At 41.3% G+C, this 16,327-nt stretch overlaps 1 pseudogene; it reads right to left on the reverse strand.

Annotated features, from left to right (window-relative positions):
- Positions 1-4,426: 4,426 nt before the first annotated feature.
- LOC131913723 (nucleophosmin-like) lies at positions 4,427-5,281 on the reverse strand (annotated as a pseudogene).
- Positions 5,282-16,327: the final 11,046 nt, after the last annotated feature.

Consider the following 16,327-nt stretch of genomic DNA (forward strand, 5'->3'; position numbering starts at 1 on the left):
AAAAGATAGGTGATAGACCCATGGATACAGTGCAACGGATCCACAAAGGCCAGCAGAGGGAGGCCCAGACCACCAACAGGACCAAAGCACTCTGGCTGCACTGAACACCCTGGGAGCCAGATTTGTGTAGCAGAATAACAGTGCCCGTAGTCCTGGGCCCTGGGAATGTTAGGACGATGCTCTGCTCTTCCCTGGGGGAACCCAGTGCCAATCCCTAGGAGTCTATGACATCTCCCATGACACACTCTTGAGTGTCCTCACAGCCTAGTGCCTCAACTTTCTTGTTCTTCCTGCTGATTTGCGGATTCTAACACAACTCCTTTCTGAAACTCAGTTGCTTGTTTCCTTCTAGAACCCCATGGACAGTGTGCGGATGATGGAAAAGTTGGCCCATCGCCACATTTCAGTGTTGTAGAATGTCAGGCATCCTGCTCTTCAGATTCGTTTGGCTATCTTTACTTCTCCTACATCCTCTCAGAAGAAAAAGAAACAAATACCTGATCCTCACCCCTAGTAACTGTCACCTCAGCCCACCCCGTTTCCAGTGAACATTACCTCAGCTCTCTGTGTCACTATTTTCTTTTTTCCCTTTTATTGCAAATAGATTTATTTCACACAATGTATTTTTATTACAGTTTTCCCTCTCTCTATTCCTCACAGTTCCTCTCCACCTCCCCTCCCATCTGGATCCGCTTCCTTTCTGTCTCTCTTTAGGAAGCAAACAGCGTTTTAAGGGATAATAATAAAATAAAATATAAATAACATAAAACAAAAATATCAGAATAGGACAAAAAAAAAAAACCCAGAAAGAAAAGAGCCCAAGAGAAGACTCAAGAAACAGAGACCCACCTGTTCACACACTCAGGAATCCCATAAGAACATGAAACTGGAAGCCAGAATATATATGCAAAGGACCTGCAGGGTAAAAAGAGAGAAGAAAAAATGTATAACTAAAACTAAAATAAAAAAAATTAAAAAAAAGATAAAAGTCCAGACATGATATTATGAGACAAAGACCCTCTGAAGATACCCTTGAGTTCATTTTCTGTTGACTGTCTACAGCTGGGCATGAGGCCTACCCTCAAGAGTAGCTTGTGTTCTCAGTGGGATTCTTTTAGAGGAAATGAAATTTTCATTTGCCAGTGGTTATCAGTTGGAGATTGCTTCTAGATTAGTTTCAGTTCTAGGACCTTATCTAGTACAGACCCAACACTTCCGGCCTTCTTCAGCTCAGAACCCAGCAGTAACTTAGAAATCTCCCTGTTACTGGAGCCCTACCAAATTACTCTCTTAGGTTTAGTCACTGGAGATTATTAGGTATTTTACTAAGATGTGTGTCCATATGGTGTGTGTTTACACAAAGGTAATAAATTCCTTTGCTTTGACAGGTAGTTGAAAATGCCACATTAGCTGTTAGTGAATAGGCAATAAATAATAAGAACTCAGGTAAGATCTGGGGTCCAAATTTCACTCTCATTTTTCCTTTATTATGGAGTTTTGGTTGAGATCAGGGCACAAGAATAGAGGGCTTAAAAAAAACAAAAACAAAAACAAAAACAAACAGAAATAACAGCAAACCCCACAACATACTTGTTTATTAAATGGACGTAGGTTCCCGGTGTGTGAGTTGTTGTCTGGGAGTACTGAGGCTCATACTTACCCTCTATTACTGAGGGTCAAAGCATGAGGACTACCTTTTCCAGCCTCTCCTTACAGCTGGTTTCCAGGTAGGTTTTTCTAATGGGATGGACTTTTGAACCACGAGCAAAATGTAGAAGGTGATGGTGCCCTTAGCTTCTGATTCTAGCTGCAGTAGTGACACACACCTGTGAATGTCAGTTGGGTAGCAATGGAAGGGTGTCCATGGCATCAGTATGTAATGCAGTGCCTGTAGAGGCCAGGTCATGCTTAGAACAGAGCAGTGTGGCTTTCAGAAGGCCTTCATTTCTGGGAGATATGCTCTCCTCTTGTCTCCTTTAAGCCCCGAATGGTGGTGGATCTTGAGTCCCTGTGTTAGCATCTATGTAAGGCTGTATCAGCCTCTGTGTAAGGCTCTTCTAGAAAGCAGAGAGTATCACCAGACTTACCCTTCCAGTAACAGTGAACTTGTTCCAAACAACCAAGGTCATAACTATATTGAAGAAACAAGATGGAAATGAAGCTGAGGAAAACAACTTCAAGCTGTTAAGGACCAGCAGCCTCATTTGCGAATTCAGTTTGGGCCAAAGACCAGAACTCTGTTCATCCTCCCCTCCTCACAGAAGAAGAGAACAAGGAGAGCAGATGGAGGTACCCAACGCGCGTGGGAGGAGCTAGGTATGCCCACCTGCCCAGAGTTGTGCTAGAAATGCAAGACTGTGAAGAAGTAGTCTCAGTTTGCTGTGTGACTTGTCCTTGGAAGACAGACATGTTGATTCATTCCAGATAGAGAAGACACTGACAGATCAAAGACAGGGCTTAGCTCAAGTCCAGCTTGGTGAACCAGCACATCATTCAGGAACACGGATGACAGCACCAAAGTGTCCCTCTCCAGTCGGCCATTAATCTCTTACATTGTGCAACTGAAAGAATCTTTGGAAGACCACATGAGTCTCATGAACCTCATTCTCTCTACATAAGTGAGTATAATCCCAATCATATTTCTTGTGTGTGTGGTATATGTGTATGCCTCTGTGTGTGTGTGTGTGTGTGTGTGTGTGTGTGTGTGTGTGTGTGTGTGTTTGTGTGTGTGCGTATGTATGGTTCTGTGTATAGGCTGGAAGTTGATATCACCAATATTCCTCCATCATACTCATTGAGACACGATTTCTCAACCACACCTAGAGCTCTCTGATACGGCCAGGCTTTCTATCCAGCATACTCTAGGGATCTTTTGTCTCTACTTTTCAAGGCTAGAATTTCAGACATGCTGCTACCCATCCTGCATTTACATGGACTCTTGCAGCCGAGACAGCCATTGTCTCAGCCCAGTAAGGGAATGTTAACAGGCTTGATTTTCTGAGGGTCTTGTGGGTAGCTTCAAGACAGTGATGGTCAGGTCCAACCTGAGTACGCTGTCTATTTGCATATGTGTAGAGGCCCGTTGTTGACCCTGGGTGTCTTCCTCAATCATTCTCCACTTCAGTGTTGAGACAGGGTCTCTCATTGGGAATAGAATGCACTCTTTCAGCTCACTGGCTGGCCAGTGGCTCCTCATCGCTACCTGTCTCTGATTCTCCAGGAACTCGCTTTCACAGGTGTATCTTCACACTCACCTTGTATGTAATTTCTGGAGATTTGAACTCGGGTCCTTGCACTTGAACGGTAAGTCTTTTCCCTTCTGAGCTATCTCCCCAACCCTGGAGAGATCTTGACAAAACATTTTGCACTGGGAATATCAAACTTAGAGCTAGGGGAGATAATTGAAACCCTGCCTCTCCTAAATGATATGCTCTTCTGTATAACTTTTGATGTGTCTCCCACTTGTCACAGCTGGTCCAAGAGCTGCCACACTCACCTCGGCACTCGGAGTGGCACTTCCAAGTGCAGACAGTTCCTATTTTTTGTCTATGTATGCTGACACCGTCAAAAAGAAGCCCCATTTTAGAACCTCTTTTGGAGAATAAAAACGTTGTTAAAGCTTCAGAATGATGCATTATTTCTCAGCCAAGCCGCACTTTGCCTAGGAAGACTTTTGATTGTGGTGCAGATGGAACCCCTGCGATGCTTGGCATCACACTTGACTCTGCTGCTCCTGACATGTCAGAACGACACAGGCATGTGTTGGCACCAAAGAGCCTGTCAGAAATCTTCACAGAAGTTGGGCTTAGTGTTTTGAGAAGTGTGAAGTTCCCAACAGTGGCGTCTTTTAAAGAGGCTTTGTTGGGAAATGGGTGCCAGATACAAAGTGGTCCTCTGTTCCGTGGATAACTGGGTCTGCCAAGAGCAGAGCTTGTAACTAGGAGCTGCGTGTCACAGATGCTCTTTCTCTGTTTTGAGAGAAAGAGAAAATCTACCTTTACAGTAAGTTTGGCACAAGAATAACTCATTAGTGGCTTTATTCAGTGGACAGTTTTGAATACCTGCTTGGGTAAGTTTATTGACTGAAGGCTCCGTGTTGACAGGTGTGGGGACTAGGAAGTGATCAGCTCTTTTTCCTTTGTTAAAATACAGAGTTTATTTCATATGTATGTTTCTGTCTCCTCACCATTTCCACAACTGACCACCACTATTCCTATGTCTTATCATAACAGTCCAGGCTTACTTAAAACCAAGTAAAGTGTGGAGTTCCATCCTTGAAAACTCAACAGGCGTTTTAGACAACACATTCTTGGCAATGGAACCTGGATCCATTATCAAACCCAGTAGGGAAAGTTCTCACTTTACATTATAAAAAGGATCGCCAGATATCAGCTGCTACAGAAGTAAGATGGACTATTTCAAACTGTTAAAACCGTTTTCTTAGGGAGACTTCCTCCACTGCCAGAGATCTTGAACAGCTACCTAGTCAGTCATCTGGAAGCAGTTCCTCACATCATGAACTTGGCTTCCACTTTGGGAAGAGAACTATTTCTTTTCATGCTTGCTTGTATTTTTGCCTTAATGTCTTTATAGAACTAGATCCTTTTGGTACTTTAGGAGTCTTTGCCTGTGTTTCGAAGGTTTTTTTAATTTACCTTTTCATCTTGGTGTTGATGGTTTTAAATCTTTTTCCATTCTGGTTTGATTTTTGTCCACCTTGCCTGTGGGAGCTCATGCACATTTTTTTTCCACTGGAGCTTTTTCTTCCATTTCCTCCACATCTTCCTCCTCCTCCTCCTCATCATAGCCATCTTCATCATTGTCATCATCGTCTTCATCAAGTTTTACTTTTTTCTGTGGAACCGTGTTACCACTCCCAGGGCAGGTCATTTAAGAGTTTTACATCCTATTCATCTTCTTCTGATCTGCGTCTTCCTCTACAGCCACTAGGTATTGTCTGCTAATGTGCGCAGTCCCTGAAACACACTTCAACCTCAAGACCACAGGGGCTGTCATTTCAAAGCTCCCAAGGGAAACTGTTGGTTTTACAAGCATTTTAGAAGTTGCCAGTGTGACTTTGATTAGACTGCCTTCTTAATTCATTGCTTCTGCCTCAATGATGTGTAATTTATCTTTTGTTCCAGTTGCTAGAATGATTGTCTTATGGTAGTGTGCTTATTTCATTGGTGTCTATCTTAAAATGATAACCTTTGTTGGCCTTTAATTTGCAAGAGAAGAGTTGGTTCTGAGACCTCAGACGCTCACGCACTGAGTCTTCCATGAGGCAGAGGCATGCACTTTGCTGGGAGGTAAGTAGGATGGAGATAACTGCCTACTGCCAAAGACACCCTGACTGATGCGGCGACAGAAGAGGGGTTGATTCACAGAGTTCAAAGTCTGAGGGAATTCTGATGGTATTTGACACAGATGTGTTCTCAAAACTGAGTTAAGGTAGCTTTGGTTCTAATTACCACAGGGAAAATGTAGCATTAAAAACCACACAAAAATCCTTCTAGAATTGTCTTTGTTAGGAATTGTATTTCTGATAAATGTATAAACAAATTGGACTTTTCACTGCTCAGTTTTACCCAAATGTAGGTAGTTTTTTCTTCTTGCAGCTGCCTTTCTAATTCTAACTCTTTTCAAGGCAATGGGCCCATCAACACAAAGAGATGCACAAAGAAATAAGGCACAACAGCTTACTATTGGGTTAAAAAGGAGGCAGTGGGTTTGTGGGGATCAATGGTCTCAAAGCTTCAGATAATGACCATGACCTCTTTATTTAATAGAAAGAAGAAAAATGAGAGTCAACAAAATGGTAGATCTTTGATTTACCTTGGTGTAGTTTAGTGGTTGGGAACATACTTAGCTGGGATTCAATCCTGAACACCAAACCAAAGAAAGCCAAACCACCCAAATGTCCTCCTTCCTACAAATAAAACAAATGAGACATAGCACAGCATCACTTGATGTGACATCTTCCTACTCCTGATCCCATATGGAAACATGGCTGAAGAGTCAGTTGAATCTATTAGGGCTATAAAACCTTAGCATATCTTAACCTTGGCAGGGAGTTAAGATAGAGTGAGATGGAGCAGAATTGAAGGACCTCAGAGCACGGAGGTGGAGGGAGGCCAAGCAGATACAGCGGCCAAAGAATTAGCAGAAATCTTGAGGATCCACTTTGACTTTCCCTGGGATGTGAAAGTATTAAGTGCAACAGAATTATACATGAAGATGAAGGAAACAGTGAGGTCGTCAAGGTTATAATAATGAACATCTTTGTGATTAAGTACTTATTAGAAACAAGAAGTAGAAATAAATTGGACATTAAAGCTGACAGTGTGTTATGTCAAGATCATTGTAATTTAAGCTTCTTTTTCTTGCCAAAAAACTTGAGACTTCTCATTTCTGAGTAACCATCAAGCTAATTTACATTTCATTGAAATAATTTTGATTTATATGAAAACACTTCAGGAAGTTGTCATTAACTTCTACAAGGGAAAATGAAGATATATCAGTTTGGGTCGATAAAACAAAAAAGGGATTTTATTGAAAGAATATGAAATTGCTCCTGGGGTTTCCAGGAAGGCCAAGGAAGAAGCCTATTGATGCAAGCAGGCATAGTGACAGATAAAGCCGTCAGGACCATGGCCACGATGACACTTATAGAGCCAGCCTTTGGGAGGAACACTGTTGTCTGTACAAGGCCATGGGCACCTCAGCTTTCCCATTGCTGACCACAGCACAGAACATTGTTGAGACTCAGCTGCTAATGCCACCATTCCTCTGATAGAGTCAAAATAACCCGTCAGCATTTTCAAATAGAAACATACTTATACTCTAATAATAAGAAAAAATTCAAGCTATCCTAAGATACTGTTTATTGTCAAGAGTGACTCCTCCAAAATTTGACAAAACATTCTATATCTGTTGGAAAACTGGCTCCTTTTCATATTGTTACTGAGAATACAAAACCGTCTGACCTCTATGAGGAAACTTTGTTAATACATAGCCAAAATACACATGGATAATCCTTCTTCTAGGAATTTATCCCAGCGATACATTGATAAAAATACAAAAGTAGATATATACAGATCTCTTCATTGTGGCATAGTTTGTAGGCTAAATATAATGGCCAAATTCTGTGGTGGGCCCGAGAGTTTTGTCTCTTGGTGTTTGCCTGGTGTAAACCCTTCTTGAGCGGAAGCAGAATCTGAATATCACAGGGTGTCCCTCTCTGAACTAGGTTATGTAGTCTAGTAAAGATCAATAGATTTTTTAGATGTAATTTAAGTCTCCAATCAATTGACTTTGAATTAGTGAAAATGTAGATTATGCTAGGCACACCTGACTTGATGACTGAGCCCTTCAGAGTCTCTTTAAGGCTTTGGAGAAACATATTCCGAGAATATCCCTAATAACACAAGGAGGGGAGCTGTGATGAGGACCTGTGTGGGAAGGGAACTCTAGGAGTAAGCCAGTAGATAGTTGTCAAGAAAGCAAGGACTTGACTTTATAACTGCAGGGAACTGAACTGCAGCAATCCAAGGACCTGGGTGTGTTTACAGCCTGGCCTGATACCTTGATTTTGCCCCGCAGAGATGCCACGCAAGGACGTAGTCCACTGGGTCCTCAACTCCTGATTCACAGAAGCTCTGAGATAATAAATTTATATTATTTATTTGTTACTTTTGAAATGTGTATGTCTGTGTGCTACATGCATGGCTAGTTCCTATGGAGCCTGGAAGAGGGTTGGAAGATCCCCTGGTACTGGAGTTAAGAGATAGTTGTGAACCACCATGTGGGTGGTGGGAACAGAACCAGGTTCTCTGGAAGAGCAGCCAGTATTCTTAATAGCTGAACTATTTCTCTACCCCCAATATTTGTGTTGTTTAAAAACAATTTCCTAGATTTATGATGGTTTGTTATATAGTACCTGAAAAACGAGTCTAGAGGTAAACAAATACTACTGAATGTCCCCCAGAGGACAGATGGGATAAATCGTGGCACATCCACCCAACAGAGACATACGTAGAAGTAGAGAAGCTCTGAGAGAGAAATGGCTTTGGTGTATGACACCTTCTGTGTAGCAAAGAGGAATGTGGGTACAAATATATCAATGTTCATATTTCCAGTAAGAAGTAGTAGAGTCATAAATCAAGACAAATTTAAAAATGGTTACTTAGATAAGGGGTCAAGAATGAGAAAACAGGATTAATGAGAGAATTTTGTGCTAAGTTGTGTGCTATTTAAATTTCTATCACTGTGAAAAAAAATATCTGGAAAAGCCAACTTAGATGGAGGAGAGGTTTATTTTGCCTCCCCATTTCAGCCCATGGTCAGTTGGCTTTGATGCCTGTGGTGAGGCAGTTCACCCCACGGCAGCCAGAAAGCAATGGCAGGAAGCATTCAGCTTCCTAAAACCCTTGTCCAGAACACATCCTCAGTGGCCTCTCTACCTTCCATTAGGATGTTCCTTTCCAAGGTCCACCACTGCCCAGTAGCACCACAGACAGGCTACCAAGACTTTATATATGGTTCTTTGAGTGACACTGTAGATCCAACCCCAAATACCTTGCTATAATTTTGATTTTGGCACCATGTAAAGGTTTGTGAATGAAAACAAAAATGAGATACTGAAAGAAACACCTAAGCATTAAACACAATGGAAAGGAGTGAACAGAGCTGCTTTGCACATGGCATACTAGGAAACTTGTCCAAACTTCCCAGATACCAGTTCTGAGGCATGAGTGCACCTCATTACATACAAGCACAGCAGTGGTCCCCATCATTTAATTCCACTCATCTCGTTGCTTTTGATAGGATGCAAAATTACACAGAAAAACAAATTCTTTAAAGTGACTCTAAAGGCAGTATAGTTTGACTATTCCTCCAGTGTGAGGTGCTTCTGTGTATAGATTTCCAAATATTCCCTAGACAACCACTAATAGGCTATAAGAAGGATACATACATACAAAGAATTTCACACCCAAGGACTTTATACAAAGAGGCTGAAAAACCAAGACAAAGAGAAACAATAATCACAGAAGTGGGAAAGAAGGGGCCATTAAAAGTTAATTCATACTAGACCTAGATATAAATGTAAGATATAACATGTAAAACTTCTGGAAGATACATGTGACCTCGGAGAAAGTAGTGCTTTCTCAAGTATAAAGCCCAAACCTTGAACAACAACGACAAATAGATGAACTGAACTTTCACTTGTGCATTTCGAAGGATACACTCAAGCAAATGAAAAAAAATTCATAATGAAAGCAAATTTATAGAGTTTATACCTGGGAAGAGCTGACATCCAAACTACGTAAGGAACTTCTACAATACCACAATAAGGAGACAAGTCCCCATCAACACAGGGGAGACATCTAAGCAGATGTTTCTCTACAGGAGATATGAAATGGTAAAAAAGAGGTGTCCAATCTCATTTTATCTCAGAACCATGTGTATAAACATGACAATGAGATATCAGTTGAAACAAAACATTAAAATTGAAAGAGATAGGGGACGTCTCAGGCCCTGCTGGTCTACAGAGAGAATGTCAAAGGGGGCAGCCTCCTTGGAAAAAGTCTGGCAGTTCCTGAAAAGGATTAATAAAACTGAAAGAAGACTAGCAATTCGCCTCCCAGTTATCTGTCAAAACATGAAATAAATCCTCAGAAATACTAGTCCACAAATGTTCATAACAGCCTTACTCATAATAGCTCCATTGGAATCCGTCTACATGTCTATCCACAGAGGAACGGGTGAATGAAACGTGGCCTTTCCACAAAATAAATATTCAGTCATTGAAAGCAATAAAACACATGATCAACATAGGCTACGATGGAGATGAACCGTGAAAATATGCAAAATGGAAACAGAAGACTCAGAAGGTTAGCTGTTGCTTGAGGCTCTTTATATGGGATGCTTATTACAGGCTACCATAAAGCCAAGAAGTAGGTTATGAGTGCATGAGGCAGGAGGTGGGATGGAGATCGCAAGAAACACTGAAGTGGCTTTTTTTCGGTGGGTATAGAGTTTCTTTGGTGGGGGGAGTAATGAAAATGTTCTAAATTTCATTGTGGTGGTGATCTCTGAATTTCACGACTATAAATGATTCAAGTACATGGTTTACACGAATCGCATTATACGTGATGTAGCTTAATAAAACAACAAGGAAAAGTGTCTCATGAAGTTGAAAGGAAGGGTGCAGCCAGTTGTGAAGGAGTTTCCAGCAGATGGGCTGTTTAAGCATTGAAACAAAAGACAACCGCACGGAAAGACCGTACACAGTGCAAGCCTCGCATCCCATCCCATAACTCCCCGGGAGGCGGCCACAGTGCCAGCCCCTGCCCTGAGAAACTGAAAAGGCAAGATTCAAGTTCATGCCGTGGGAATTGTGTACTGCTGTACTCCACTAGTTGATAAAGGCAGTTCCAGTTCTTTTTAATGGAAGAAGTACAGCTGCAGACACATTGGTAGAATTAGAGCCGCTACTTGCTGAATTCTAATGAAGCAGTGACAACAATGATAAAAGAAAGGAGAAGTTTGACGGGAGACCCCTTGACTTTGTCTTTCAAGAAAAGTAACAGTTTGGTCGAGAAATAATTAACACATAACGAAATGAGCCCTTTAAAGTGTGTAACACAGAGCCTTTGAGGACGCTGCCTGAGAACTGCAACAAGCACCGCTCGGTCCGAAGAAAAAAAAATGACAACACATTTGCTGAAAGATCTTAATTGGCTTTTCTGCTAGTGCTGGGGACTGAAATTAATTGACTTTGCTTGCAGCTCTTGAACCGCACACAATCCCGAGCACGCTGTTCCAGTGGGCTGCGCACAGGCACAGTCAGGGGAAGGCGGGAGAGCGCGCAGCCACCACAAAAGGCAGAAGAGCTGTTTCAAGGTTGTTTGTCCTGCTAAGACTAAAGCGAAGAGCTTTTCCTCAGCATGCCAGTTAAAACCAGCCCGCTTGGGGATTTGGTTGCTATCTTTTTCTTCCTGATATCTTGGAAGACTAGATGGCAGTGCGGCCAGTGCCGTGGTATTTTGGCACGAGTCACTCCCGTTTAGTCTGGTCTATTGGACTTAGTGTAGGAGCTCAGTCCAAACCAATGGCCTTCTGTAACCTTCAGCTAACAGCTCCCTAGTTCCAGAATATTTGTTTTTGAAAATTATGTTTCTTTTTTGTTTGTTTGGTTTGGTTTGGTTTTCTGAGACAGGGTTTCTCGGTGTAGCTTTGGACCCTGTCCTGGAACTCGCTCTGTAGACCAGATTGGCCTTGAACTCACAGAGATCCACCTGCCTCTGCCTCCCAAGTGTTAGGGTTTTGGTGTGCACCACCACGGCCCGACTAAAATTGTGTATTTTTAATATTTGATGTTTTATTATTTATTTCCATGGAGGGAGAAGGTATGCATGTTTTTACTTCCTTGGCTTCAAGGGTGTTTAACACGAATTAAGTAAAGCTCTGTGAAAAAAATACTACTCCTTAGCAAATAAGATTATGAGGAAGAATTATTGGATTGACACCAGAATTAATGTTATATTGTCTCATGAGTGTAGATTTGAGTGACTGTCATAACTTAGATGTGAAAGTTTTGCAATATTTTTGTGTGTGCGTGTGTGTATGTTTGATATATGCATATGTGTATATGTTTAGTGTGCTCCTGTGAGTGTGGATGTATAGTGCATGCTGCAGGGTCAGGGGACAGCTTTGGGCATTGTGGTGCTTGCCTTTCATCTTGTTTTAGACAGGGTCTCTTGTTTGCCAAGGACTATGCCAGCTTGGCTGCTCTGTGGGCTTCAGGGATTCTCCTGTTTCCACCTCCTATCTTACCTAACCATAGGGAGTTCTGGGATTACAGACGTGTGCTGCTGTGTCCAGTTTGATGTGGATTTTAGGATGCAGGTTGCTATGGGATGTTCTGTATGGCAAATGTGTTGCTCTGATTGGTCAATAAATAAAACACAGATTGGCCAGTGGCTAGGCAGGAAGTATAGGTGGGACTAACAGAGAGGAGAAAAGAAAGAACAGGAAGGCAGAAGGAGTCACTGCCAGCCACCACCAGGACAAGCAGCATGTGAAGATGCTGGTAAGCCACGAGTCATGTGGCAAGGTATAGATTTATAGAAATGGATTAGTTTAAGCTATAAGAACAGTTAGCAAGAAGCCTGCCACGGCCATACAGTTTGTAACCAATATAAGTCTCTGTGTTTACTTGGTTGGGTCTGAGCAGCTGCGGGAATGGCGGGTGAGAGAGGTTTGTCCTGACTGTGGGCCAGGCAGGAAAACTCTAGCTACAGCAGGTCCTTAAAATTGTGTGACAATAGGCCGGGCAGTGGTGGCGCACGCCTTTAATCCCAGCACTCGGGAGGCAGAGCCAGGCGGATCTCTGTGAGTTCAAGGCCAGCCTGGGCTACCAAGTGAGTTCCAGGAAAGGCGCAAAGCTACACAGAGAAACCCTGTCTCGAAAAACCAAAAAAAAAAAAAAAAAAAAATTATGTGACAAATGCTTCATCCACTGAGCCCCTTGCCAGCCCCAGAATTTTAATAGGCTTCTTTCCTCAGGAGTATTATTATTTCATTTAATACATGTGTGTTTATTCTAGTAAATTCTAAAAAAATTTTTGTAGAATTTCATGGACAAAGTGTTATTGTTCATGTAATTTAGGTTCTAGTGTTGAATATTTAAGACACATTTTTAGCTTAATTGCTGGAAAGCAATCTCATCACAAGTGGAAATAGTTTTAAAATAGAGGAAGATCAAATTGTAGTGAACATGTCATTTGGAATAATTGGCATTCTAATCAAAATCCGAAAGAAGTCATTAGAGGTTTTCAAAGTAATTAACTAATGGTTTTTAAAAGACCTGCACACTTGGAATTTATTTACTTCATATGTCTAAGGGCTTTAGATATATAATACTAAAATTGCTATTCTGGTTTTTAAGGCAGTTGAAATTTTAAATTCTTTCCTAAAATCCAAGTTGTTCTAAATGAGGTCTACTTATCAAATTTGATGGCAAACTGGAATTTAAAATGCTTAAGTAAATTTGAGTATTGCCTAATTATAATAACGGTGAGGCATATTTAACATATTCTTCTTACATAACTAACACTGATTTAAAATTTTTTATCTTTTAAAAAAATTAAAATATAATTACATGGTAATGCTAATTTTAATAACTTTCTCATTCTCAGGAAATATCACAATGAAAAGTTTGCTATTTAATAGCTATTTAAAGAATTGTATGTATTCACAATAAAAAAAGCTGTCCTAAGGATATATTTTGTAAGATGAATTGCTAAATGATCTTATTAATAAAAAAAACCTGGAGCCAGATATTGGGGTAAAAACTGAGAGATCAGAGGAATAGGAAAAGCCACAGCTACATCTCACCTCACCAACTCCTCAGCTTCCAAAGAGACCCATTTCCTGTATACCCATGCCTATATGCCTTTCTGTTCTGCAGTCTCACTTCCTCTCTCTGCCCAGCTACATTACTTCCTGTCTTCTGTACAGACCTCCAGACCTCTATGGTTAGTGCTGGGATTAAAGTCATGTGTCACCATGCCTGGTTCTGTTCTTAATGTGGCCTTGAACTCACAGAGATCTGGAAGGATCTCTGCTTCCCTAATGCTAGGATTAAAGGTGTGTGCTACAATTGCCTGACTTCTATGTTTAATATAGTGGCTAGCTTTTTCCCTCTGATCTTCAGATAAGCTTTATTAGGGTGCACAATATTGTGGGGGACACAATATATCACCACAATATTTTATTAATGTAGTTCATGTAACTAATCAGCATAATCTGATTTACATAAGTTGTAGGAAGATGATGGGCTTAAATCAAAATTGATATTATATAAGCACTAAAATTATAATCAACTTCCATTTTTGTTGGTTATCAGCTATTAGAGACAACATTTATCTTAAGCAACTTAATAACCATACAAAATCTTTGGAACAATGTTTTTAAGACATTGGAAATTTCTGAGAAAAAGGAACAGATAAGATGAACTTCATGATTTATTTCCCAAGCTTGCAGGGCTCAGAGTAGGTGGGAGTCAGTACTTGGAAAGGGAAAAGCAAGCTGAACCTGACAGCCCACCTTACACGAGGAAACAGAGTAGGAGGCCAGTACATTACCATGGAAGAGCAGAGTGCCCGGAAGGAGGGAGCTGCATGCAGAGGATTTGCAGACCAGGATCTCAAACGTTTATCCAGCAAGAAGAATCAGGCAGAGCAGTAGATGAAGCTCATATAGCACACGGAGTAGACTGTATTTCCATGCGCCAGAGTGGGAAGGCCTTTCTATTCCCATGACATCAAATGGAGAGGAAGGTAGTTCAAGACCAGATTTAGAAAAATTGCATCATGCCAGTCAAATATGGCCTCTTGCAGGTGGGATATATCCAAAACCAAGAATGGGTTTTACATTTCTGGGCAGCAATAAAGCAGATCTGCTGACCCAGCCATGCAAACCCACTAGAAGGCCTATCTACCTGGCCTTGGGAAGCATTCACAGGGATGCAAGTGGGGATGGGGGATTATGGGGGTGGAGGGTTGGTATGTGTGTCAGCATTTAAGGACTCTAGAACACAGGTGGGCAGTTCTGCACTCTCCTGATAACTGTGAAGCAGCCAGATGACTTGCCTATTCACTCTCAGCTCCAAGAGACACTCCAAAGTCCATGCATACATCTTTAGTGGCTTGAAACACAAAGGTCCATAGAAGCACCTGAGTAGCCCTTTCTGGGAGGCTTGGCCAACATGGTCTTCAGAAAGCAAGCAGATAGCCCTGCCGTTCTCCTGTGGCCACACGAAGTTGTTGAGCAGTCCATTTTTAGATGCTTGGCCCAAGGAGTCTTCAAGAAACAGATGAGCAGTCCTATGTTCCCACTCTCACTCACCTCAAGGGAGCAGCTGGTATACCTCTCTTAGCAAGATGGCACTAAGATACCCAGCAAAATCACTCTGAAGCACTTGGCACTGATACGCGCCTCACTTGCACATCCAGGTGACCATGCACTCATGTGACTCCCATATACTCATGGGTACAGTGTACCTGTGACTTGACTTAGCACACTGAAGATGAGAACCTGTACTATGTAAGCATCCCAGCTAGTGGTAACATTTTACCACATCTTCAGTTTAGGTCATGTTGTGGTTTGACTGTGCAGTGTCCCCATGGGCTTATGTGTTTGAACCCTTACTCCCCAACTGATGGTGTTGTTTGAGAAGGTTGTGGAACCTCTAGGAACTGGAGACTTGTTGGAGGGGGTCTACAGAATCAGTACAATTCCTATAAACATATGTTAACTTTGTTTACATAACTACCAAAACAATCATGAAACTTACATGGAGTTACAGAGGACTCCAATTAGTCAAAACAACTTTGAACAGAAAGGACAAATTTGGAGACATTAGAATACCTGATTCAAAATATACTATGATGTTATGGCAACAGGTACTGGTATAAAACACACATTGAAAAAGTGGAATAAGTTGAGAAATAAATCTTTGTATTTATAGCTAACCAATATTCCACAAAGGCAGAAACGATATACACCAGAGAATGGAAAATACCTTCAATAATCGATGCTGAGAAAACTGGGTAATTGCTCCATGTGGAGAATGAAGAAACCAGACTGTTGTATCTCTCAGTACATAAAACTCAACTCAAAATTGATCAAACTCTCAAATGTAAGATTCTAAACTATGAAACTAGTAGAGGAAAACACAAAACAAAAAAAGAAGAGCATTTATTTGGACAAAGATTTTTTTGAATGCAAGCTAAAAGCCCAGGCAAAATAGCAGATTCCTAAATAAGATCACAGCTAATAAAAATGGTTTCTGCACATCAAAGCAAATAATCAACTGAGGGAAGAGATAGCCTGTGGAATGGGTGCTTCTCTGGTCCCTGTGTGAGCTTTCACAGGCTCTTAAGGAGGTGGGTGTGGGTGTAGGGTGTGGTACAGATATCCCTTGCTCTGTGCATACCCCATAGATGTGGGGCACAGGAGCAGGTTATCTTAGTCAGTGTTTTATTGCTGTGAAGCGACACAGTGACCATGGCAAGTCTTTTTTTTTTTTTTGCTGTTTTCCATGTTTTTTTATTTTTTGTGCACACACACACACACACACACACACACACACACACACATATATATACATGAAATTACATATAATTGTTTAAAAGATTATTTTATTTTATGTTTATTTAGTGGGAGGGGCATATGTATCACGGAGTATGTGTGTGGGGTTAGAGGAGTTGGTTTTCTTCTGCAGTTGGTTCTCTAGTTCAACCATGTGGCCCTCAGGGTT

This window comes from Peromyscus eremicus, chromosome 6 (assembly GCF_949786415.1).
Source record: "Peromyscus eremicus chromosome 6, PerEre_H2_v1, whole genome shotgun sequence".
NCBI lineage: Eukaryota > Metazoa > Chordata > Mammalia > Rodentia > Cricetidae > Peromyscus > Peromyscus eremicus.